Raw genomic sequence first — 24,164 nt, 5'->3', positions numbered from 1 at the left:
CTGGGTTTGGGAGGGTGGTCTGTAGCAGGCTATAAACTGGAAGGCAGTTTTACCCACTGTTAGTTGCACATGGATAGTCTCTGATGCTTCATGCTTTGCCACCAACCTGGAGGTGTGGGTATCTTTGATGAATATCGATACTCCCCCTCCTTTTGTGGTTCGGTCCAAGTTTTGGGGCCGAAAAGCATGGTATGAGGTATAACTTGGTAGTGCTGGGGTGCTCTCGGGAGCCCTAAACCAGGTTTCTGTTACTGCACAGATATCGATGTTCTCCATGCTAAGGAGAGTTTTGAGTGCGTGCATCTTGAGGTTTAGACTTCTGGCGTTGAGTAGCATTACTCTTAGTTTCTTGTCCCTTGTGATACCTATGGAGGTGGGTTTGTCTTTTGAGCCTTGCCTAAAAAAGGCACTATGGGGGCAGCAAGAGCCTTTGCCAATATCCGAAAGCCCAGGGGTGACAGGTGCAAGCCGTCCCTAGCGAAGCATCGTGGCTTGTCGAGCATATCATCCCAAGCTGACAGGCGTTGGATCCCCTTTGAATGACACCAGTACTTAAGCCAATTGTTGAAATTGATCATCTTGTCTTCATATTGTGGCATCATTCTTGGTGCGGGCAAGATGCTACTCAAGGTCAGGGTCATACCGGCCTGGGCTACATGCTCAGAGAGCTCCTTTATGTCTCTTTTCATGTAGTCCAGGGAGGTACTCAAATAAAGACTTTTATTTTGCATGAGGAAACCACATATGTTTCATGCATATTTGACAGTTTGTAAAAAAAAAAAATTACATGAATTTTGTAAAAGAATGGTAAACTTATCTGTAAATGTGTGAAAACCTTAATTTACTGATAACATTATTGGTAGACATATAAAAACTGTAAAAAGAGTGCAACCAGCCAAATGAAGTCCATTTGTTTGGACGAAAATGCATGGAAGTACCTGTGGATTGAAAAGCGTTTATGTATACGTTCGACTTGTGTCATTAAACTTTTGAAAGAAGCACCGAGTGTTCTTTCTGGCTGGTTGCACTCTTTTTACAGTTTTTGGTTTTCTTGAGTGCTTTCCACTACATTTTCTTTAGACATATAAAAACCTTTCTTCAAGTAGAGGGTAGTAATCAACATAAATCTGAAATTGCTTTAAACCAATGGTATCCAGTATATTGTAACTGTATCCAAATTACTTTACACATAAGCCTGAGTGCAGACTTTCACAAATAAATTTTATTTTTTTCAGACATTAGAGTAGACTAAATAAAATTATATTTTGAGGACAGATTACATATTCATATGTATTATTACCAACTTTCAAATCTTTTTGAGGGAAATATTTAGTTAATTGACTAATTCATTTCTCTAGTCATGAATTAAGGGAAAGGGAGAAAAATTAACCTAGTTACAAAACCTCGAAAGAAATAAAAATACATTAAAAATCACGACATGAAAATAGCAGGCATATTTCCAGAATTAAATATGATGCATTAGGCAAATGTAGTGAATGACATTCTTTATGTCTGTGCATACTGGGAATTTTTAAGTGTGAGACACTTTCAGTGGCTATAGTTTTTACAGTAATGCTGATTTAGGGTCTTATTATAACAGATTTATTGACCTTCTTCTCTGAAAGGTAATGATATCAATGAATCTGAAAGTTGGCACGGAGGGTTATAGCTATGAGATGCAGTTCCTTTGGTAAAGGGTTTGATTATCTTAGTTCTCATATGCCTACTGTGTGACCTCAACAAATTATTTAACCAGACTTTCCTCTCAGGTTGCTGCTGAAAACCACAGTGTATCCAGTGGGCCTACCTGGTTGACAATGATTTTGTCAGAATTCTGTCAATTGGGAATACATTATTTTAATGCTCATGGTATGTTTACATTTCCCAGATAACTTTCACAATATGCATAATATATGCATATGATGTTCACAAGATGCACATCGTGGGTATATAATCAAGGCAATTTTGAAGTCTAGCATCACAATGACAGAATGCTGGCATCATTTTAAAAAGTGGAGTGTCATGTTCATTGTGACCTGTTGGTCAAAATGAGCCATATTACCACTTGAGGAAACAAGCAGTGAAGGGTATTTAATGAAATTAAATACCAGGTTTCATTGAAGTGAGTTATTGAATGATTAATGATCATAGAATATGGGAAATAAAAGGATACTAACAAGATTTTTCGGGGAAACAAAAGTTAGAAATGGCATGATTTTAGAACATGTCAAGATAAAAGGTCAAAAGGTAAGTCATAAATTGTTTTTGAAAGGGCAACAAGAACAGTAGAGAATGCAAAAGTAGCAGAATCCGTAGTGGATAAATCCTGATCTTTTTACTATGAGGTTAAACAGATATATATATTTAATGTTAGCGCGGGTAAATGAGAGCTATAGGGGAAGAATGCATGCGATACAAATACTGCACTATCATTTTATGTGGTAAAAATTCAATTAAATATTATTTGAATACAACTTAGTGAGTTGAATATAATTTCACATGTCAAAGGAGAAGATGTTTCAGCATGGAAATGGATAATCAGTCTGCTTGTAGGTTGGAGAAAAAGGTTTTTGAAATGCTCTTGACTATAACATTTATAATTCGGATTCCACTATGCCTCATATGCAGATTCTTAATGATAAAAATAGTAGAAGCCTGGCAATAATGACGTCATGATAATCACAAAGTATGTGTGCATTTAAATGCATAGAGTGATTGCTACCACTCAAACACTTAAGCCAGTAGGTGCATTTCTAACTTAATGTTCATTTTTCCTGCATCTCCTGTATATCTTACTGAGCTATTTTTCAGTGCTAGTCTGAAAGTCACATAATCAGATTGATACCTGATACAGCTCTGACTTCGATTTCCTCTACCCACTTTTTTAAGTAGATATAAATGAGTTAAAGAGGGAACTGTTAACATATATAGAAATACAACAAATACAAGTGTCAAATGGATTTTCTGACATTGAAATTTCCAGACATCATTTTCAGCAAGTTAGGTCAGAGAATATACTTAGGGTTCTGTGAGAATAACTTCTGAGCAAATGTTCCACAAATAATCTGTGTTCTGTAAATGATTATGTTATAGCTTCATGTTGTATGTTTAGATAAGAGAGATAATAGTTCTGCATTATTATAGACAGAGAAATACTGTGGAACATTGCTTGCCTAGGAGAAACAGACACATAGATTGTCTGCCACTTTAAATTGTCCTTGCTAATTAAATGCAAGATCATGTGAAATATACTCATAGTTATGAGAACAATCCAAAAAGTAGCTGTCTGAGCTGTCACTAAATGATTTCATTATTTTTCTGTCAGCTTAGAGTGTATAAATTATGACTGGAAGGAATCTCAAGAATTTATCACCTAAGATGAGAGCATGTTTGCTTTTATAGTCTTCCATGTTTAGATTTGTCTTTGCATAGTCTCAGTACTTGTCAATACTATTGTAGACCAATAAAGTTACTTACCTGGATATGACTTGTGTTTCAGTGAACCTCTTGCAAGATATGTCGTACCCCACAGCAAAATGTCCAGATTTTTGCCTCATATTTTTGATCCATTTTTCATAAAATTGTGTTTTTTTTTCTGGCCAATTAGTGGCAAATTATTAAAGACTGAAGTTAGAAAATAATGATGCACATTTGAGTTTCAGACTTTATATCTTTCAGAAAATGTCATGCTAATAAAAAAACTGTTATTCTGTTAAACTTCTAAGCTTGTAAGAGCAATATTTAAAAATTGTGCTACTTTTGGGCCTTTGTCCCACTTTTATTTATGGCTATGTCCAGATTTCTTGTTCTAAGAGTTTGAGAGGTATGCATGCAATTACTGGACATTTTACACTTCCCATTAATAAATATCATCTTTATATTGCACCACATTAACAGCAGAACAGGCTTCTAGTATCTCAGGCTTGCACCTAACAAAAAGGATCACTCCTCAAGAGCACAGCACTCTCTATTGTAACACTGCATTAGCTGAAAAAGGACATAGATCCAGTCTCCCGATGTGAAGGTAGACCATATGCCCTTATCATCTACCAGCATCAGAGCTTAATGTGTCACCTGCAGAGATGCTTCATTTGTAATACTAAACACAATGGCAGAATTTATGAACGAATTATATCATTTAATGTATATATATATATATATATATATATATATATATATACATTTATATATGCATTATATATACTGAGGGAGGTGTTAAGAAAGAACACTTTTTCTGGTGAGCATTTGTGTAATAAAAGAAACAATATACTTTTAAATCAAAATAAGCCAAAATATCATTTACCTTTCTTCTTGGATATCTCTGGGAGTGTTTATCTGATGAAATAAATAAAATACACTTGTATTATAATAGTATAGTTGCATTATGACAACTTCATTTTTCTCAATTGTACCCATTTAAGTAAAAACAAAATATCTTATAAAATAGAGAATTCATTTCTCACTTTGTTCTCATGTCAAGAATTTTGAAACTGACTGGAAAGTGGATGGATCAAACAGTTGTGAAAGGATAGGGGGTCAACTAATAAACCTTAATCACCCTAAACTGATTGCTAAAAACTAATGTTCAAAATACAAAAGAGTTAAAAAATAAACTGTAACCCCTGTAGCTCAGAATAATCACCCTACCTCTCAGTCTTAAATATACCAACTTCATAGTTGCTGCACAAACATGAAGAAGTAAGAAATCTCCCAAAACAGAAGAGTTATCAACACAAACAGACATGCACACACACGCACACACGTGCGCACACGCACATGCGCACACGCGCAATCTCACACTCACGCACACACACGCACACACGCACACACGCACCCTGCACTGGCAGTGGTTATCAATGGCAAATGCCCATTGGCAGTTTGATCCCTGGCATTTGGTTGTCTGATACCTGACACTCATGGAAGAGTAACTCAGCACTGTGTAGAGAAGGTGGAGTAGGTTATGAAGAAAGAAAAAGAATGATACATATTTTATTTAACATTTCTGAACTGGGCTGATGCACAAATCCCAAAGGACAAATTTCGGACATTATCCAAGTGCAAAGCATAAAATTAACATCATCACCAACTGATAGCCTAACATTTTAAGCTGTTGACTAGTAAACGCAGATCATTAAAATAAAAGTAAAGGAATGAATGACAGAATAAGAAGGTAATTCAAAGTGTTTGGTCCAGGATTATGTTTTCGTATAAATAGTGTCTGAAGACTATAAGAAAGGACGGCTACTTTAGCAATGTAGATATAAAAAAATAGGTAGGTTTTATGAAGAGAAACATGAAAAGAACTGAGAAAGAACATAATTTTACATTATGACATTAAGACTGAGAATGATGTAATAGTAACTGTAAAATGTATTAATTCATAAGACAGAAGATAGGTGAGGAAATATTCATATTACAAGATCAGCTACATAATCAGCATAGATTGTAAATTGTTAGGGTCACAAGAAAGATAGCAGCTTTAACAGGGTCTATATTAGAACATCGAAGTTTTACAACTTCGAATGTTCTAACATCGACCCCTATTCAGCGAACGCTGGAAACAGCAAAGCTGTAGAACACCGAATTTCTTCCTAGGGAAGGAATTTGGTTGGCCGTTACTGTGGCTTCGCTATTTCCAGCACTGTTGTGGAGAGTTACAGGTCGGGATCAGGTAAGTGTGCGATTGTGTGGATGTGAGGGTTAGGGCGGGGCAGGTGAGTTAGGGTTAAGGTGCGGGTGAGGTGAGTGTGCATTAGTGACAGATCTTAGGGTTAGGGTTTGGGTTAAGGTAAATGGATAGATAGTAGTGTATGTGCAGTTTAATGTAGGGTTAGATGTAGGATTTTAAGTGTATGTGCGTGGATTGCTGTTTGTTTGGTGTGCTTATGTTGTGTGTATGTGTGTCGGAACAGCAAATTTTTTCCGTGGGAAAAAATTCACTGTTCTGCATGTTCAACATTTCCAGTGTTCGCTGAATAGGGGACAATGTTCGAACATTCGAAGTTGTAAAACTTCGATGTTCTAATATAGACCCGCTTTCACAGGTGGTGATGATGGGAAGGGTGGGATGAAGGCAGGGTGAATTATATGGCATTTTCCCTGTTTTGTTATTGTGGCTATCACAAAAATAAAACAAAGTCCCACTCTGCCATGCACTTGATATTGAATAGCTAGTAAAATTACAGAATTGTAGAAAACCAGTGGAAGAAAATACATTAAGTATAACAAAATACACATTCCAAACTGTGCCAAAATCTATGCTTCCAAGTCATTATCTAAAGATAGTGAGAGTCATGGGTGGCAGCCACAGGGTGACCAGCACTGAAATGGACAGGGGCAGCTCATGCTATCGGACTGCCGGTCTGCAGCCCTCCCACCTAGAAAAACAAAAAAAAAAAATCTGTGAAACAAAAAATCAACTCAGACTGCCTTTATCAGCAGTCTGGATGCAGAGAAAGAGGTACCCAGCAACCTGTGCTGTATGATACCCAGGAATCTGTGTGGTCAACGACAGCACAGAACAGAGGAGCTCCGGACTGCTTCTCTTGCAGACAGGGCCAATGAGGAGTGAGCTGAGAGCTCAGGGCCAATGAGGAGTGAGCTGAGAGCTCTCTCTCAACTCTCGCAAGGATTTCACTATGCGGGCATTATGCAGATGGATTCTGTTGGTCGCTGCTGGCTGGATGGATTCTGTGGCTTTGGACATGTTCTTTTGGTCTGTCGCTGGCGATATGTTCTGTGCATGAAACAGGTAGGTGAAGACTGGTATGCGTGTGAAATGCCCCAGTTGCTATATACTGGTGGCTAGAGAGAACAAATGGTGGTGGGTAGATATACTCAGGCTTGAACCCTGTACCTTGGATGCAGGTGGCAAGGACCTGAATTCCCTATCCACCACCATTTCTAAAAAAAATGTGCAGATTTTTGCCTCATATTTGTTCTGCTCCTCATAAAATCTGTGGTTTCTGTATCAACATTTTTCCTTGGCTTGCAAAGTCTGTAGTGCAGTGGTGCACTGCTAGCATTGCTGCCTGACAGCTACAGGTTCTCTGGTTTGATTCTTAGCTCGGGTGCCTTCTGTGTGGAATCTGCATGTTCTCCCATCTTACAAAGATGTGTCTGGAGTTTCTCCCTGCTCTGCTGAAAATTGTCTTTTATTCCAAGTCAGACTAGTTTCCTGGTTAAATGTTTAAAAATAACAGGCATTTGAATTTCAGATTTCATATTCTTCAGAAAGTACATGGTAACACAAAACTGTTTATTCTAGCAGATGTCTAAGTTTATAACATGGATATTTGAAATTTGTCCCTATTTTTGGGACTGTATTCCCCCATTATTGGCTTTGTCCACGTATTTTGTGCTAAGCTTGAGAGCTATCTATGGTGAGAACTGAATTCATTGAATGTTTGGGGGCTGTATCCCCCCCCCATTACTGGCTTTGTCCACATGTTTTTTGCTAAGAGGTTGAGAGCTATGGTGAGAACTGAATTCACTGAATATGTTTGGGGGCTGTATTCCCCCATTATTGGCTTTGTTCAGGTGTTTTGTGCCAAGAGGTTGACAGCTATGGTGAGAACTGAATTCACTAAATGGTAGCCATTTAAGTTTTTCTTCCTCACTTTTACAAAACAGCTGATTTAGCATAGTGGTATGTTTCTCTGACTGTTTTGCACGGGGTCCCCTGGGTTAAAGACGTGGCAGTGAAATGTATGGTGGTAACACATCATTTTATTCTAGCAACTTTCCAACATTGTACAAGCAATGTTTAAAATGTGTCCCTGGTTTTTGGGCTTTTGTCCCCCAATAAATTTCAGCTTTTTCAAGATTTCTTGTTCTGTAAAGTTCAGAGATATAACTGTGTGTCGAGTAGATTTTACAAGGAGCTGTGAGCTGCAGGGGAACAGAACTTTAGTGCTGCTTATTCTGAGTCTGCTTGCATTGTTAATAGCACAACAGGTAGTGTACTTGCTTTTGATGCAGAAGTTTGTGGGTTCTACTCCCACAGTAGATAGATGCATTGCTGATACTGTACTGTGTTGTAAAGTGGGTGGATGCTGCAGTCCTTTTTGGCAAAGATACCTAGAGTAGTAACTATGAACCTGTTATCAGTTTGCCATACAGTCCCTATTGTGATATTACTAGCTTACCATTTTTTTTAATGCATGCAACATAGGCAATTTATTCCTCAAGGGCAACAGGCACTTTATTTGTAGATGAATAAACAATGACATATAAAGTTGTTTGCTAGCAGCAACCTCTTCATTGTTACAGATTGCTTGAATGTGGAATTATTTAGATGACTTTTACAATTCAGAGATTGTGCATATTTACTGATACTTGTGGAGTGTAGAAGGTTGAGTAGACTTTTATGATGGAAATGTTCTGAATTGGGTAGTTTTGTCATTGGTGCATGCATTTTGTTTCATTGTTTACTAATGTTCAAAACAATAAATTTAAAATGCCCTCTAACAACTGTACTGAATTGTACAAGGAATACAATTTAATACAATCGGGAAGGTGTATCAAAGAGCATGTGTATGTTTCGTGTTCAAGGGGCCTATGATTTGAAAACAGCCCAAAGTTAATCTTTATCTGCCACTGGCAAAATGTATTTTCTTTGAATGTGGGTTTCAATGCTGTTTCAATGCATGTGAGTTTCAAGGGCAGAGAAGTTTTAATGCTAAGTCTGTTTTCATTGTGAGACTGCATTGCTTTGTTTAGCAGATATCTATTGGGGTTTGTGCTGTAAAAATGCAAAATAAAACTTTCAAATGAAATCCAAATCATCGCAGAAGTAAAGCAGTATGCACATTACAGTGTTTATGGTAAATGGGGCAAAATAACCAAGAAATGAGACACTGGAATGGTTGCTGGAGGGAGGCTCCAATCGACCATGATTTTGAGAGGGGAAGGGCAGCAAACTCAGACTATATCTCTCAGCTGTGCATATTTTTGCAGAATGAATAGATACTTGCTTCTTATTTTTGGTTTGTTCCTCATAAAATGTGTGGTTTTCTGGCAAATCATTTAGGAATGAAGTCACTAAATGACAGACATTGAGTTTTACATCATAACCTTCAGAAAAATGCATGCTAAAGCAAGACCTGTTATTCTATCAACTGTCTTAGGTTTATACAAGAGCAATTTTTAGTAGTGTTTGTATGTTCCCCCAATATATTTGGCCTTGTCCACATTTCCTGCATTAACAGGTTGAGAGGTATGTGCAAATAAAATTGCTTTATAGAATTAGGCATATCCAAACCTATCAACTGTCCCCGATTTTGGCTCAAAATGTTGCTGTTCCCCTAATAATCCCTCTGCAAAATGGCAATTTTGGAAAAAAACATGGAGGGTTTACAATTAATAAATAACTGTAATAATCAGTTATAGATTACTTTTATTTCAGAAATGCATGTAGATTCTTTTATTTTGTCAGCTGCTCAAGTTAGCAGTACTAATATTAAAAGTGTCCCTTCTTTGACAGGTTCCCAGCTGTATTGTATGGCTATTTTATATTTTTGCATCACATTTTTGGTCCATTTTTCATAAAATTGTGTTTTTTTTTGGCAAAATAGTGGCAAATCCTTAAAGACTGAAGTTAGAAAATAATGAAAGACATTTGAGTTTCAGATTTCGTACCTTTCAGAAAATTCATACTAATACAAGACCTACTATTCTATTATCTTTCTAAGTTTATAACAGCAATATTAAAAAATTGTCCTTATTTTTGGGCCTTTGTCCAGATTTCTTGCTCTGAGGTTGAGAGGTATGACAAATGTGTCAGGGTCATCGCAGTCAGCCAGGGACATTTCAAATTGTGACAAACTTGTTGCATCCCATTCCCCATGTAGTGACTCTGGATGTGTCCAAGCAAGGCAAGGAGCAGTTATGCAGTGTAAATGTGCAGACTACCCCCCCCCCCATCCAAGGTAAACACAAGTACTACAGTGGCTTTTCATCTCTCATTGATTTTGCAGAATGTTCTGGTTTCTGTCATTTTTATACTGTTGATATATGCTTATTATTATTCAGAAAGTGTCTTTTGCTCTGTGTTTAAGTAGCAGTGCTTTAATGACCATCAGGTAAGCGTGTCTGATATTGTAAGATGCAAGTAAGTTTTAATAAGCAGTATTGCCAACATTGAAAGCCTTTCTGTTGTTGCCATGCAGAGAATACTTACATAACTAGATAATGTATAAGCCTTGGGTATTGAAATGCATATGACAGTATTTGTAATAAAGGCCAGGATTAGATTATGTTAAGCTCATTACAGGCTTTACCTGCAAACTAAACAGAATGCCAATCTATCATGCGTGGTCCATATCCTGTGCAGTAATCCTTTAAGCAATATATGTTGAGCTTGTTTCTTGTTTGCTTTTCATTTTTTACTTTGATCATGTTTTCCCCATGAAACAAGTAGATAGTTGTTGTCAGGCAGCAGGTCTTTTTTGGATAAGAAACATTTTTACAAATGAGGGTATCACAGAGATTGCTACTTTCAGCATGTTACTTGGTACTTTAATAAAACTGAATATAAATTATAATTAGAACTGGAGTGCAAGGAGAAGTGATTTGAGTTAAGTGCTGCTTGTTTTTCTTATACTTGATTTTGACTGGCATTCCAGTAATGTATTTAAAAAGTAATTTATTTTTTCATGCCTCACATCCTTTTTGTTTCCATCTAGATATTAAGTAAGCTGTCATGCAGCCAATGGATTGAAATATTTTTTTTTCTTCTACACTTCATTTTGTCTTGATTGGACTCCCATAATGATGGTCTGGCACCCAGGGCAGCATATTTAATTAAAGTTTTTGTGGTTTTGAGTATAGCTCCTCCCCTTTCTAGTTGGTCACACCCATTCCCATTGACCTCGCCCATTCAGCTGTCTCCTGCAGCCCCCCTTTGATTTGAAGTCACCAGCCGCCACTGGAAATGGATAGTGCGAGCAGTGAAAGATCCCCCAGTTTTCATAAAAAAAATGTTAAATAGGATTAATGAGAACAGAAATGTGAGCAAAGAAATAGGTAAATATTTCTGATTATAAAACAGGTTGTAGATAGTAGGTTAAACTATTGTTTAGTTTCTCTAAATAAGACAGATTCTTGAACCATCAGTATAGTTTATTAGTGAGCATGTAGACACGTGCTGAAAAGAAAATGTCTAGAAAACTAAGATAACAGATATGTAACTATAGAATTAAATGTAAAGTGGCATTCATAGTTGTTACACAAATGCGATAAGGCAACTGGCACTGTTCTCACATAATGATGCAAAGGCGGGATTCATACAGGCCATTTTTGCTAAGACTGTGAATCAACTTATGCAAATTAAGTAGTCATGAGATGGTAATGAGAGATGATGTAAAACATCATATACTAATAAGTCCTCCTCTTGCATGTTTGTGATCCATAGTCATTTTTGTGCAGTGTGCAGTTTTTGTTATAAAAGTTAGAACTAGATATTTTCCATCTGCTTTACAATCAGCAAAGATTCTCTCTCTTATTGCTGGCATTGCTATTTCCATAAGGGAACTGCTTGTCTTTGTCAAACCAAAACAACTTATGCCCAGCAGCACTCACTGGCCAAGATGGCAAAGGTATAGCAAGAGAATAATTCATCATAATTTTGATAATCAGGAAATCCTTGATACCTTCATAGTGTACAGGGATATTGTCAGGGTCTTAGTGAGTATGTATGGTCCCCATATGGGTACTGGAGTAATCTGTGGCATTCTTGGCCCTGTAGATACTAAGTTATAAATAGTCCTCACTACCCTTGCCATGGGAACCTTGCAGAGACAGACTGTGGACAAGTTGGGTATTTCTCTGCCTCAAGGATGCTTCAGCACTTGCTGGACATCCTTGTGGCACTTGTTGATCAGTACATCTATTTCCCACTGTAACCTCAGGACCAAGGCCAGACTATGAGTGCCTTTTATGTGGTGGTCCATTTGCCTGAATTGCTTGGTGTGATAGGCTGGACCCATGTTGTAATCAGGGCCCCATCTGGTCCATTGGGGAAGCAGTACCACAATAGGAAGAGTGACCATTCAATCAATAGTCAGGCATATTGTGATACAATGGAGTGCATCACCAACGTCTCTGCCTGACATCCTAGCAGTGCACATGATTCACATATCTGGCACACAGAGGCTCACTCTACCACCTCGTCCTGCTTGTTAGGATGCCCAGTGGTCATCATGTTGATGGATTTTTTTTTTATAATTAGTTATTCATACCAAACTGCATTGCTTAACACTAAAGCACTTTTCCTTTGTTTTATTTCAGTTCTTCACTTTCTTTTTTCTTCTTTTCTTGTTTTTTTTTTCATGTGATGCAGGATATCCATTGGAGCATGTCTCATGACACCACTAAGAAATGTAAATGGAGCTGCATTGCATATTTTAATACAGCCTGATCCCTGACTCATATTGTCATCAAGAGAGTCTTCTGCATGTGAAAAGCAATTTCAGGTGCCTGGATGAGTCTGGAGGTGACCTTCAGTAGAACCCAGCTACTGAATGCAGGATGTTTCCTGCACATTGCACTCTGTATAACATGGTCATGCACCGGTCTGGTGGTGGAGTGACCCATGCTGTCACTGCAGCTCCCAACTGCAGTCCCATTATGACTAATGATGACCATCCAGCGGCAGCAGTAAGGGACTCCATGTGGCAGGTTCATGCATGGCATGTGGCTGTACAGGTAAAGAGGTGACATGTAGTACAGGATTAAGGACCATGACATTCAGGTTAGTTTTTTACTTTCTTATAAAAATACATAGAGTAGATCTGATGAATGCAGTGCTATTGGGGGGTTATGCTGTGAGGTACATTTTTTTTTTACTTCAGAAGAGGTACTCATATTATTTTTTTATAACTATTATGCTTCAGTGCTCACTGACACGTGTTCAGCGATGTCATAACGTATCACATAAAGCAATTACTAGAAAATGTAGTGAACATAGTAACAGAGATAAAACAACCGGAACTGGGATCTTTAGAAAAGAGTAGGAGCAAACTACATAGGAAAAAATGGGAATTGTGGGAACAATATACGCAGAGGAGGAACAAGGTTTAAGAGGCAGGATTTCAAAGAGCTATATAATGCTTAACTGACATTGACTGGATAGATTATAAGTGATGTGTAATGTTTGCAACTACAGTTGTGTCAAAGGGGTCTGTAATGCATAATGTTTACAACCAAAATTATGCCAATATGGTTTGTTTTCATTTATATAAATGTAAGATTGCCTATGTCATACATGATAATTTAATAAAGATGTTTCTTGTTAAAAAAGAATATTTACATTGTTAGCTGTTTTATAGAAAATATTTGTTTACTGACTATACTTAAGTATGCACATACGGAATCTGCTAAAATGATAGATTTAATAAATGTATTATTTCATTATATGTGACTGCTTGTAATTTGTCAAATTCTATGTATTAAAATCTCTAAACTTTCATTTAACATGAGTTTATATGTTGCACTGGAATAAAAATGTATTACATGTGTTTTTATTATGCAGTGCTTCCTCATGCAATGATTTAGTGTTCTCTTCCAAGTTACTGCATATCACATTATGTTATTATGTCATACACACCAAGTGTCATCAGAAACAGAAATCATCATTTGTGGCAGCCATACTAGTACAGATGGTAGGATACTCGTAATCTTTTTTTTTCATCTGTGTGTTATTATCTTAATAGTCTGTAATATTTGTTTTATATTCTGTGTAACTGTCAGTTGTACTGTTGCTTTACTGAAACTCTTTTTAATAGATGTGCCCTTAATGGTGTTAAGCATTACAATTTGAATGTCATGCTCTACTCCTTTCTTTCAAGATTATTTTCTTTAAAGTTAAGCACTACTATTACCAAAATGAAATACATATACTTGCAAAAACCTCTTAATACTGGGTTACATTGTGCACACACGTTTTCTGTATTTATTTTTTTTAACATATTGCATTTGAAGTTAAACAGTGACATCTGTGTATTGAAAGGCCTGGTAGTTAAATGCTATGCTTCATATGTTCATAAGTTCATAGGTTGGTACTAGGCTATCGGCCCTAGGGCCTATGCAAGCCTAGCCATAACAATTCCCTGGATATTTCTTCCCACAATATTTACTTCTCCAGGCCCCTGTCTAGCAGGGTGACTGACATGATCAGCAGGGTGAATTTCCTATCTCCCATCCAATCATCAAGGTTCCTTCTGAAGAGGGCCAATGAGGCACTCTGCTTGATATGTATGGGCAATCTATTCCAGAGTATGGGGAGTCTCTGGGTCAGGAACCTATCCCTCCAGCATGTTTTGTTCATTCTGATGACAAGGTTTAGATCCCTGGAGAGTGTGGCTCTGAGGGGTTCGGTATTTCTTTAAGTGGAGCATGTCCAACAGCTCAGGGTTTGACATGGTCTTGCATGTTAAGCAGAGATCACCTCTGAGTAGACGATATGCCACAGAGTATAGCTGGAGTTTTTTTAGACAGTCAGTATATGGCATCTGCTTTAGGCCTGGGATTCTTTTAGTGAGGTATTTCTGTGGCCTTTCCAGCTGTTGCAGATGTCTTGTGAGGTACCAAATGGGGCATTATACTCTATAATGGGTCTAATGAGGGATGAGTACAGTGGGACAATGACCTCCTTTTTTCTGGATGAAAAGCCCTTAGTGATGAGGTGTGCCACATAGAAGGATTTCCTGACTGTTGTGGCAATGTGGTTATCAAAAGTGAGACCACTGTCTACCTGTGTCCCTAAGTCTCTCATCATACTTTCGATGTTTAGTGTCCTGCCACCTATGTGGTAATTCATGGGTACATGTTTTTTTCCAAAGGGGATAACTATACATTTCTTGGCATTAAGCTTGAGCCCATGGCTCTGGCACCAGGCATCTATTTCAGTAAGGCCCTTTTGTAGAATATCCACATTATTTGGGGATTCAATAATGGCTCCCAGTTTGCAGTCATCTGCAAACTTTGTTAGTCAGAGTCCTTTAGTGTTGGCCTGTACTTCAGAGAAGTAGATGCCAAACAAGAGTGGTCCCAGGACTGAACCCTGAGGTACTCCACTTGTCACTTGTCTGGAGCTGGATTTGGAGTCAGCTACTTTTACTGTCTGGGTTCTGTCAGTAAGCCAGTTAGCAACCCATCGAGTTACATAAGGATTTATGCCCAGCTTAGTAAGTTTATCTATGATTCCAGAGTGGGGGATGGTGTCAAAGGCCTTGGCGAGGTCAAGATAGGCTGTGTGGACTGCCTTACCCTCGTCCACAGCTCTGGAGACTGATTCAAAGAAGTCAATCAGATTCAGGAGACAAGATCGGCCCTTCACAAACCCAAACTGGGTGGGGTCCAGTGTTTGAAGGTTGCCAATGTCTTTGTTTATAAGTTCCATGATAATGCATTCCATGCCCTTGCAAATCAGGCTTGTCAGACTGATGGGACGGTAGTTCCCGGGATCCAAGGTGGATCCTCCCTTGTGGAGCGGGATAACTGTAGCTGTGCGCCACTCAGTGAGCACGAAGCCTGAGGTGAGGCTATGATTAAACATGACACTTAGGTGAGGTGCCAGTTCCTTTTGTAGTTAATGTAGTACACAGCCTAGGATGTCATCTGGCCCTATGGATGCTGTATTCTTAGCTTTGGAGAGTGTGGTTTCTACCTGTGTGGCCGTGATTATCGGAATTTAGCAATCTTTTGGTATTGAGATGGGCCCTTTAGGGGGTGAGAGTGGGGTGAAGTTGGCACTAAACTGATCTGCCAGGATATTGGCAATATCCTTGGGATCAGTATATTTAATGCCATTCTGCTGTAACTCAGAGGAGATCTGGGCATTGCCATTTAGATTCTTGACATAACTATAGAATGCCTTGTGGTTGTCTTTGGAATCTTTGGCAATTTTATTTTCGTAACTAGCTTTTGAGGATTTTATGAGGGATCTCAGCTTGTTACTGAGGCTGGTGAGGGAGTTTTTTGCATCCTGGGATTTTCCTCTTTTTTGCAACAGTTTCTTCCTTCTGTTGTATAGCTTGTTTATAGCAGGGGACCACCAGATTGGCTTCCTTTTTTTGGAGAAGAGCATTTTGGTTCTATTTGAGATGGCACAATTCATGCACGAGTGGATGTGCTCATACAGTGCCTTAGTATAGGATTCTGCAGTCGAACTTCCAGATCCCGTCTGCGTGGGTGTTGTGAAGTTTGTCACTTCTGACTTCAGTAGCTTGAAGTTGGCTTTGGAGAAATTTTTTTAAGGAGGTTTCCTTACTGGGGGGTGGGGGTGGGATGTGGATGTCAAGGGTGATTTGCTTATGGTCAGACCTGACCAATGAGGGGGTGACCACTGGTGTGGAGCATCTATCTCCTATGTTGGTAATGAACAGGTCAAGGATATTGGAGCCCCTGGTGGGACAATGGATTAGTTGATCCAGGGCGTTGGAATTTATGAATTCCAAGAACCGTTGGGAAAAGGAGTTGTTACCTGAGTAGTTTTCCCAATTAATGGCAGGATAGTTGAAATCACCCAGTATTAGGGTGTTTGGTTGTATCTTAATATTTTCCAGTATGTTTAGAAAGGTATAGTGAGAATCTTGGGACATGGTTGGGGATCTGTAGCAAGCTACAATTTGGATTGCAGTCTTACCTAGTGTTAGTTGCACCTGGAGAATTTCAGATGCATTGTGTTGGGCAACTAGCCTGGATGTGTGAATATCCTTGGTGAATATGGACACTCCTCTACCTTTAGTGTTTCGGTCCTGGTTTTGTGGCCGAAAAGTGTGGTAAGAACTGTAGCCTGGTATTGCAGGGGTGCTCTCTGGAGCCTTGAACCAGGTCTCAGTTACTGCACAGATATTGATGTTCTCCATTTTTAGGAGTGCCTCGAGAGAGTGCATTTTGAGGTTTAGACTTCTAGCATTGAGTAGCATTACCTTCAGATTTTGCCTGCTTCTATCTGTTACAGTGGTGGTTTTATCCTTTGAACCTTGCCTAAAAAAGGCACTATAGGCGTGGCAAGAGCTTTAGCCAGTAACCTGAAACCCAGGGGTGACAGGTGCAGACCATCTCTGGCAAAGCATCGTGGTTTGTCGATCATGTCTTCCCAGGCAGACAAATCCTGGATCCCCTTTGAATGACACCAGAAGCTTAGCCAATTGTTGAAGTCAATCATTTTGTCCTTATACTGTGGTATCATTCTGGGCGAAGGCAGGATGCCACTCAGGGCTAGGGTCATACCTCCCTGGGTCACATGATCCAAGAGCTCTTCCATATCTCTTTTCATGTAGTCCAGGGAAGTACATCTCAAGTCATTCACTCCAGCATGGACAATGACAGAGTCGTATTTGTACTTGTTGTGGAGTGACTTGAGTGCATGCGTTATGCGGCGGATCCTGGCACCCAACAGGCAGCTGACTGTAATTTTCTCCTTGTTCAGTCTGGTGAGTGGGACATCAGTGTGCCTGACTATAGAGTCACCTATGACTAAAGTGTTGGGTACATTGTCTTGCCTTAGGGGCTGTTGTTGGGTGGCACACTGGTGTTGTGAGCTATGTGTCACTTTGGTTGTGACTGGTGTTTGTTTGCGTTTAAACCGGAAGTCCTTGTTGCTTGGGCAGGTTAATGTTAAGGGCCTCCGCATATGTGGGTTTAGTGTTGCTATGTGTGAGTGTTGATGGTGTGGGTTTCGAAGGGCTATGAGTTGCTTGAGGAGTGATGCAGGTGTTAACCTTCTCCTCTTGACTGTCTAGCACAATCTTGGCCGGAGAGAGCTTTGCTTCCAGTTTGGCTATGTAAGTGCATCTCTCGCAGGTTGTAGTGTTGGGTGGTAGGAGGAGAGAATTGTCTGTGTACATGAGGCAGTTGCCGCATTGCCCCAGTATGACCAGATTCACCAGGTGGACAGGAGAAATCACTGGAAGCTGGCCCTTGGACATGCCTGTTTAGGTGCTTTTATGTAAAGTTTAAGAGCTGTTTTCCCTTACCTTTGCAAGATACTTTGCAATTATAGGCTGTTTAGTGCCTATGATTAATTTCTCCTTATTGACAAGGAGAGCTGAGTGCTTGTATCTGTTTCAGGCTTCCTAGTGCTTTCCAGCAGGTTCTAGAGCAAGTGCTAGTCACAGGGGTTCAGATTTTAGTGCTACTACTAAGAAACCAGCTAGTTCTAAGGGACAATTTGAAGAGCAGACTTTCTGGCACCAGGAATCTTGCAGTGCTGCACGATGTGAAAAATGTGCAAACACATGCGTTTTTAAGCCAGAAAGTTGAAAGGGATAGAAATCAGCCCAAAAGGCTAATAAAAATTACAATTTCAGAGCTGGAAACCACTCCTCTAGCATTAGATAGGCAGTACAATGCTCACCAGTCCCACTGGTAGGCAGTAGGACTTCCCTCTACCAATGCAAGGTCTGGATAGCTCTGAGCACAGAAAATAAAGTCCTGAGACAAGCAAAGCCTGGGATATGGACTGGCTAGAAAAGGTGGGAAACGAGCAAACAAGATAATATTTTTTTTTGTTGAAACAGGCTAAACAATGCAATAATACAGTAAGTAAACACAGAAAAGGCTAACACACTTGAGTGTGTAGTCCTAGACAGTAAATGCAATTAAAACCCTACAAAATTAGCAATTTAAAACTTTTTTAAATGAAGCAAGGCAAGTGCACAACTGAAAAATGATTTAAGAGGAAGTAACACAGCAGAATAAGTAGCTAGTCTACATATACAGTGAAGTCTATATATACAGAAAAGCAGCTAAAACATGCAAACACTTCAGATGCAGTGCAACCTAGAGCACTTGAGTTGTAGCAATATTAAGGCAATTACAGTTATAATAAATGCTCTGAAATATACTCTACATTTCCAAAATGTTTGAGAAGCACAGTCAGAACACAAGGAAATTCAGGCAAAAAAAAAATTTTTTTTTTTTGGAAAGGGAAACATGAGAAACAGAAGGCCTTATCAAATATTCTCTCTGTATTAGGTAGAATGAGCTAATGACACTAGACTGGCAGGAGTGTCCCAGATCAGATTTACAGTAGGGGTGGGCCACTGCAAAGCCACCAGGTATAACAGCAAGACACCAACTGGGAGAGAGGGTGGGGACAAAACAATAGCCTACAGACAGTAAGCAGTAGAGAAAGCCTCAAAATGAAAGTTTTTAAACAGATAAAGATTTGTAAAGATACAGAATGCTTTTAACTGCAAACAAATCAGTTACCCGTGCAGATTAGTTAATAGCAATAAAATACACTCAAAAACAAAAGTGCACTAAAATAAAAGTGCTATATATAAATTGCTAGAAACAATAATCTGTATAAATAATAAAAAAAACAGGATACATATATATCTCAGCTAACAGTTGTAGTCAACACCTCTCATCCACTCTGCTCAGTGTGTATAGACAGAAACCCTGTCACAGTTAGGGCTTAAATACCGGAAGAACAACGTTTTTTTTTTTTTTTTGATTGTAAGTACTAATAATGTCTAGCCTGAGGCAAAGAAGGTCAAGGTCAAGTGTGTCATACAAGGCATCTCTTAAAGAAAGGGTAGGTGAAGGTGCACATGATCCCAAGGAGGGGCTGTCTTGTGAGCTGGATGCTGACTTCCTGCGATAGTGTGACCTACTTGATGCAGGTGATCTTACAGACACTGATCTCATACTGTTGTGGGACTAAGACCTCAAATGAGCAGTTCAGCTATGTGTGGATGAACACTCACATGGCTTGCATGAAATTGGTACTGCTTTTTCTCCTACAATTTCTACTACCATCTTGAGAAGCAGATATAGAGCAATTTGATATACTCCTATGTGTCCACCCTGTCCTTTTCCCCTTCCAACACTGACTCATCAGAGTCTGTTAAATCCTCACTAGTGTAATAATGGAGACAGATATGGATGCTTGGTGTGTTGCTGTACTATGGATTAATATGATCCTGGCATTACCCCTTCTGTCTACCATGTCCATTTAGTACTGGGTATCCTCATATATACCCCAAAGGACTCTGACCATTTCTAACTGCCTCTCTGATTCAGCACACTGAACCTTAACAATGTCATGGCCAATTCCTTATTTGTTTTCTGAGGTAGCTATGACATAGGTTTTCATCCCTTTGTAAGGACATTGTTACTTATGATTTTCTGCCATCATCCAGAAGATGTTCTTGTGGGTCTGGAGACACTGATGTTGAGCTACATAGTTTTTTCTCCCTGCAGAGCCTGTAGTATAATGTCACCATGCACACAACTTTGTGATGCACTGTCACTACCCTCAGTGTTACTACCATGTCATGGGTGAGAGATCCTTCCTTAACCTTGGTGCCTATGTTCCACTTTCCTCAGGTTGTCTCATAAATATAATATTGTCAACATCAGCCAATCTGCTGTCTTCTAAATTTACTGGTTGAGAGGAGCTGCTCATTTCTGCTTCTGACCTTATAAAGAATTAATCGATTGCATTACTACAAATATACTAAGTATACTACAGTATGCTGTGTAATGGAGTTACACTACTGTATACTGTATAATGGGGGTACTCATTTCTGCTTCTGACCCTATAAAGAATTAATCGATTGCATTACTACAAAGATACTGAGTACACTACAGTATGCTGTGTAATGGAGTTACACTACTGTATACTGTGTAATGGGGGTACACTACTGTATACTGTGTAATGGGGGTACACTACTGTATACTGTGTAATGGGGTACACTACTGTATACTGTGTAATGGGAGGGGTACACTACTGTATACTGTGTAATGGAGGTGCACTACTGTATACTGTATAATGGGGATACAGTACTGTAATGGGAGGGATACACTACTGTACACTGTGTAATGGGGGTGCACTACTGTATACTGTGTAATGGGGTACACTGCTGTATACTGTGTAATGGGGTACACTACTGTATACTGTGTAATGGGGGTACACTACTGTATACTGTGTAATGGGGGACACTTACCATGCAGGCACTCTTCAATGTAATTACGTGCACAAGTGGATTGTTCATTTGTTAATATTAATTGTCATGTTACATGTAATGATTCTACCTGAACAGCCTTTTCTCTAAGTAAATATGTTACTGTGGTCAAACCAACCTTCCTGAGCAAATGTCTGTTAATGCTGCAGATGTGGGTAATAGCCGGAGTCCACACTGTTCCTGATTATGTATGTGCCATCATCATCATTCTCTGTTTCATAGTCATCCTCCCAAATAAAGAAGAGGTATTCCTCATCAGGTGTGAATCATCATCATCATCATCATCCCCCTTTTTCCCATTTTTCTACATGGGGTCGGGGTATCGTGTTAACTGTCGCCAACTCCCTTGATTCAGTGCCACACTCCTGCCTTCTTCAACACTCATGCCTGACTGTCATAGATCTTCTTTCACACAATCCATCCACCTCTTTACTGGATGTCGTCTCTTCCTTTTAGCTTCTTCCTGTCTGTCCCAAATCTTCCTCACCAGATTGTCATCTGCTTTTCTACATCTGCCCAAACCACCGTAATCTGTTCTCTTTGATCTTTTCTGCAATTGGAGCTACTTTGGCATCTGCTCTTATGTCCTCATTTCTTCGTCTGTCCCACATTGTGCATCCTACCACCTTTCTCAGGCACTTCATTTCCATCACTTCTAGCTTCTTCAACTGTTCTGCCTTTACCACCCAGGTTTCTGTACCATAGAGTAGCACTGGTCGCACCACTATCTTGTACACCTTACTTTTCACCTTCTTTGGCATTCCTCTGTCATAGACTACACCTGATACTCTATGCCAGTTGGCTGCAGCCCCTCTGATTCTAGCTTTGACATCTTCATTCAGACTACCCTTCTCCTCAACTACCCCTCCCAGATACTTGAATCTGTTTACCTGTTCCACTATCTTCCCATCTATCTCTATTCTCAGCTTCTTCTGATTTCCCCAATCTGTTGCCATTACCACTGTCTTATCTGTGCTTAGGTTCATCCCATGTGCCTTCAGATTTGCATTCCATTCTCCCATCCTTTGCTGAAGTTCTAGCTCAGAGTCTGCCTGTAATGCCACATCATCTGTATACAGCAGCTTTGCTGATCCATTCTCTCCAACTTGTTTGCTAATGTAGTCCATCACCAGTATGAACAGCAGTGGGCTCAGAGCTGAACCCTGATGTATACCCGCTCCCACTGGGAACCCCTCTGTGAGGCCAAACACTGTTCGTACTTGAGTCATTGGTTCCTTGTACATAGCCTGCACTAATTCTACCAATGTTTCTGGGACTTCAAACCACTGCAGTACTGCCCAGATCAGCTTTCTTGGGACCGTGTCATATGCTTTCTCCAAGTCTAGGGATGCCCAGTTGGACTCTGTCCTCATCTGTAGCTTCTTCTCAAGCATCTGTCTCACTGCAAACATCAGGTCAGCTGTGCTGCATCCCGATCTGAATCCAAACTGCTCATCTCCCATCTTACATTCTACTACTCTATGTATCCATTTATCAATCACCCTCTCCAGGATTTTCATGCAATGTGATAGGAGTTTGATACCTCTGTACTGCCCACAGTTGTGGATGTCCCCTTTGTTCTTGTACACTGGCATGAGTATGCTTATTCTCCAATCATCTGGGATATGCCTTTCTCTCCACACTGCTATTAGTACCCTCAGGAGCCATTTATCCCCTATCTCCCCCAGCATCTTTATCATATCTGCTGTGACCTCATCTGAGCCTGCTGCTTTCCCTGACTTCATCTTCCTTAGTGCTGTTCTTACTTCTTCTAGGGTGGGCTCCTCTTCTTCTCTCATCATAGGCAGTTTCTGGGGCAGTAAAGCTTCTGTGGGGTTTTCTTCATTCAAAAGCTGCTGGAAATACTCCTTCCATCTGCCTTTGATGTCCTCTGGACTAGTGAGCAGGTTGTTGCTGGCCTCCCTTATAAAGGTTGTCTGGCTATCTTCTTTATCTTTTTGTCTTTGCCTTGTAACCTGATATAGTTTCTTTGTGCGCCTTACTGAGTCACTTTACAGAAGTTGGTACAGTGCCTCCGATGCCCTATTCTTTGCTATTGCAACTCCTTTCTTAGCGTCTTTGTTAGCCAACCAGTAGTCCTTCCTAGCCTGGTCAGTCTTTTCTGTCTCCAACTTCTTCCTGCACTCATTCTTTCTTTTGACGACTTCCTGGACTTCTGCATTCTACCACCAGCTTTCCTTATGTACCTTATTTCCATACCTGGCTCAGCCACATATCGATTCTGTAGTTCTAACACATGCTGTTTTTAGGTGCTGCCATTCTTCTTCACCTCCACCTATTTCCTCCTCTTCTTGAGGCGCTAGAGCCCTGAGTAATTCCTTGAACTGTTGTACTTTCTCTCCAGTCAACTTCCAGGTCTTCAGCCTGGTCTCTGTTGACCTTAGAGCCTGTTCTGACTACTGCTTGCAGCTGATTGTGGCAACTAGTGGTTTATGCTGTGGGCCGACTGTTTCACTGGGGATGAGTTTGCAATCATGGATTATACCCCATTGCAATTTCCTTACTAGGAGGAAGTCTACCTGAGTTGCATGTTGACTAATCTTGTATGTGATCTTGTGACTGTCTCTTTTTCTGAACCATGTGTTGGCTACTATCAAGCCATTTGCCAGACAGAAATCTAGAATGGCTTCTCCTTCTTTATTCCTGTTGCCTCACCTATGTGGACCCAGGCAGTCCTCATATCCTGTTCTGTCTGTCCCAATATGTGCATTCAAGTCACCCATTATCAACAGCAATTCATGTTGTCCTGCTTTATGTAGTAGGTCCTGCAACTGCTGTCTGAATTCAAGCTTTTCCTCACTATCACAACCCTGCTGTGGGGCATAGGCTGAGATTATGAATACTGCCCTATAATTACACTGGAGTCTGACTGCCATGAGTCTGTCATCAATTCTGATGATATCCCTTACTGCCTTCTGAAGCCTCTCTCTCACCACAATTCCTACACCATTTCTAGTCTGCCCTCCACCTGAGTAGTAGACTCTGGATCCTAATCCAAGTGGATTCACTGCACTGCCCTTCCATCTCATCTCTTGGATACATAGGATGTTCAGCATCCTCCGTATCATCATGTCATCCACTTCCAAGCTGCATCCTGTCAGTGAACCTACATTAAGTGTAGCAATTCTCATTTCATATTTGGCAGGCTGGTTGGTTTTACGTCCA

At 39.8% G+C, this 24,164-nt stretch overlaps 2 protein-coding genes across 2 annotated transcripts in view; both read right to left on the bottom strand.

The window, feature by feature from the left end:
• LOC122798822 (ubiquitin carboxyl-terminal hydrolase 47-like) overlaps nucleotides 1-24,164 on the bottom strand; it is an 831,248-nt gene that overhangs the window by 7,092 nt on the left and 799,992 nt on the right. The window contains exon 10 of the mRNA XM_044067947.1: nucleotides 4,304-4,335. The gene's annotated coding sequence lies outside the window, so the exon portion shown is untranslated. The remainder of the gene's footprint in view (nucleotides 1-4,303; nucleotides 4,336-24,164) is intronic.
• Nucleotides 1-24,164, bottom strand: part of LOC122797953 — a 271,287-nt gene that overhangs the window by 225,680 nt on the left and 21,443 nt on the right. The gene's annotated exons all lie outside the window — the stretch shown is intronic.

The sequence above is a fragment of the Protopterus annectens genome, chromosome 3.part1 (genome assembly GCF_019279795.1).
Source record: "Protopterus annectens isolate FY-2018-M chromosome 3.part1, PAN1.0, whole genome shotgun sequence".
NCBI classification, from domain to species: domain Eukaryota; kingdom Metazoa; phylum Chordata; order Ceratodontiformes; family Protopteridae; genus Protopterus; species Protopterus annectens.
Note: the sequence above shows the minus strand (reverse complement) of the source record. Positions and strands in the feature narration are given on the sequence as shown.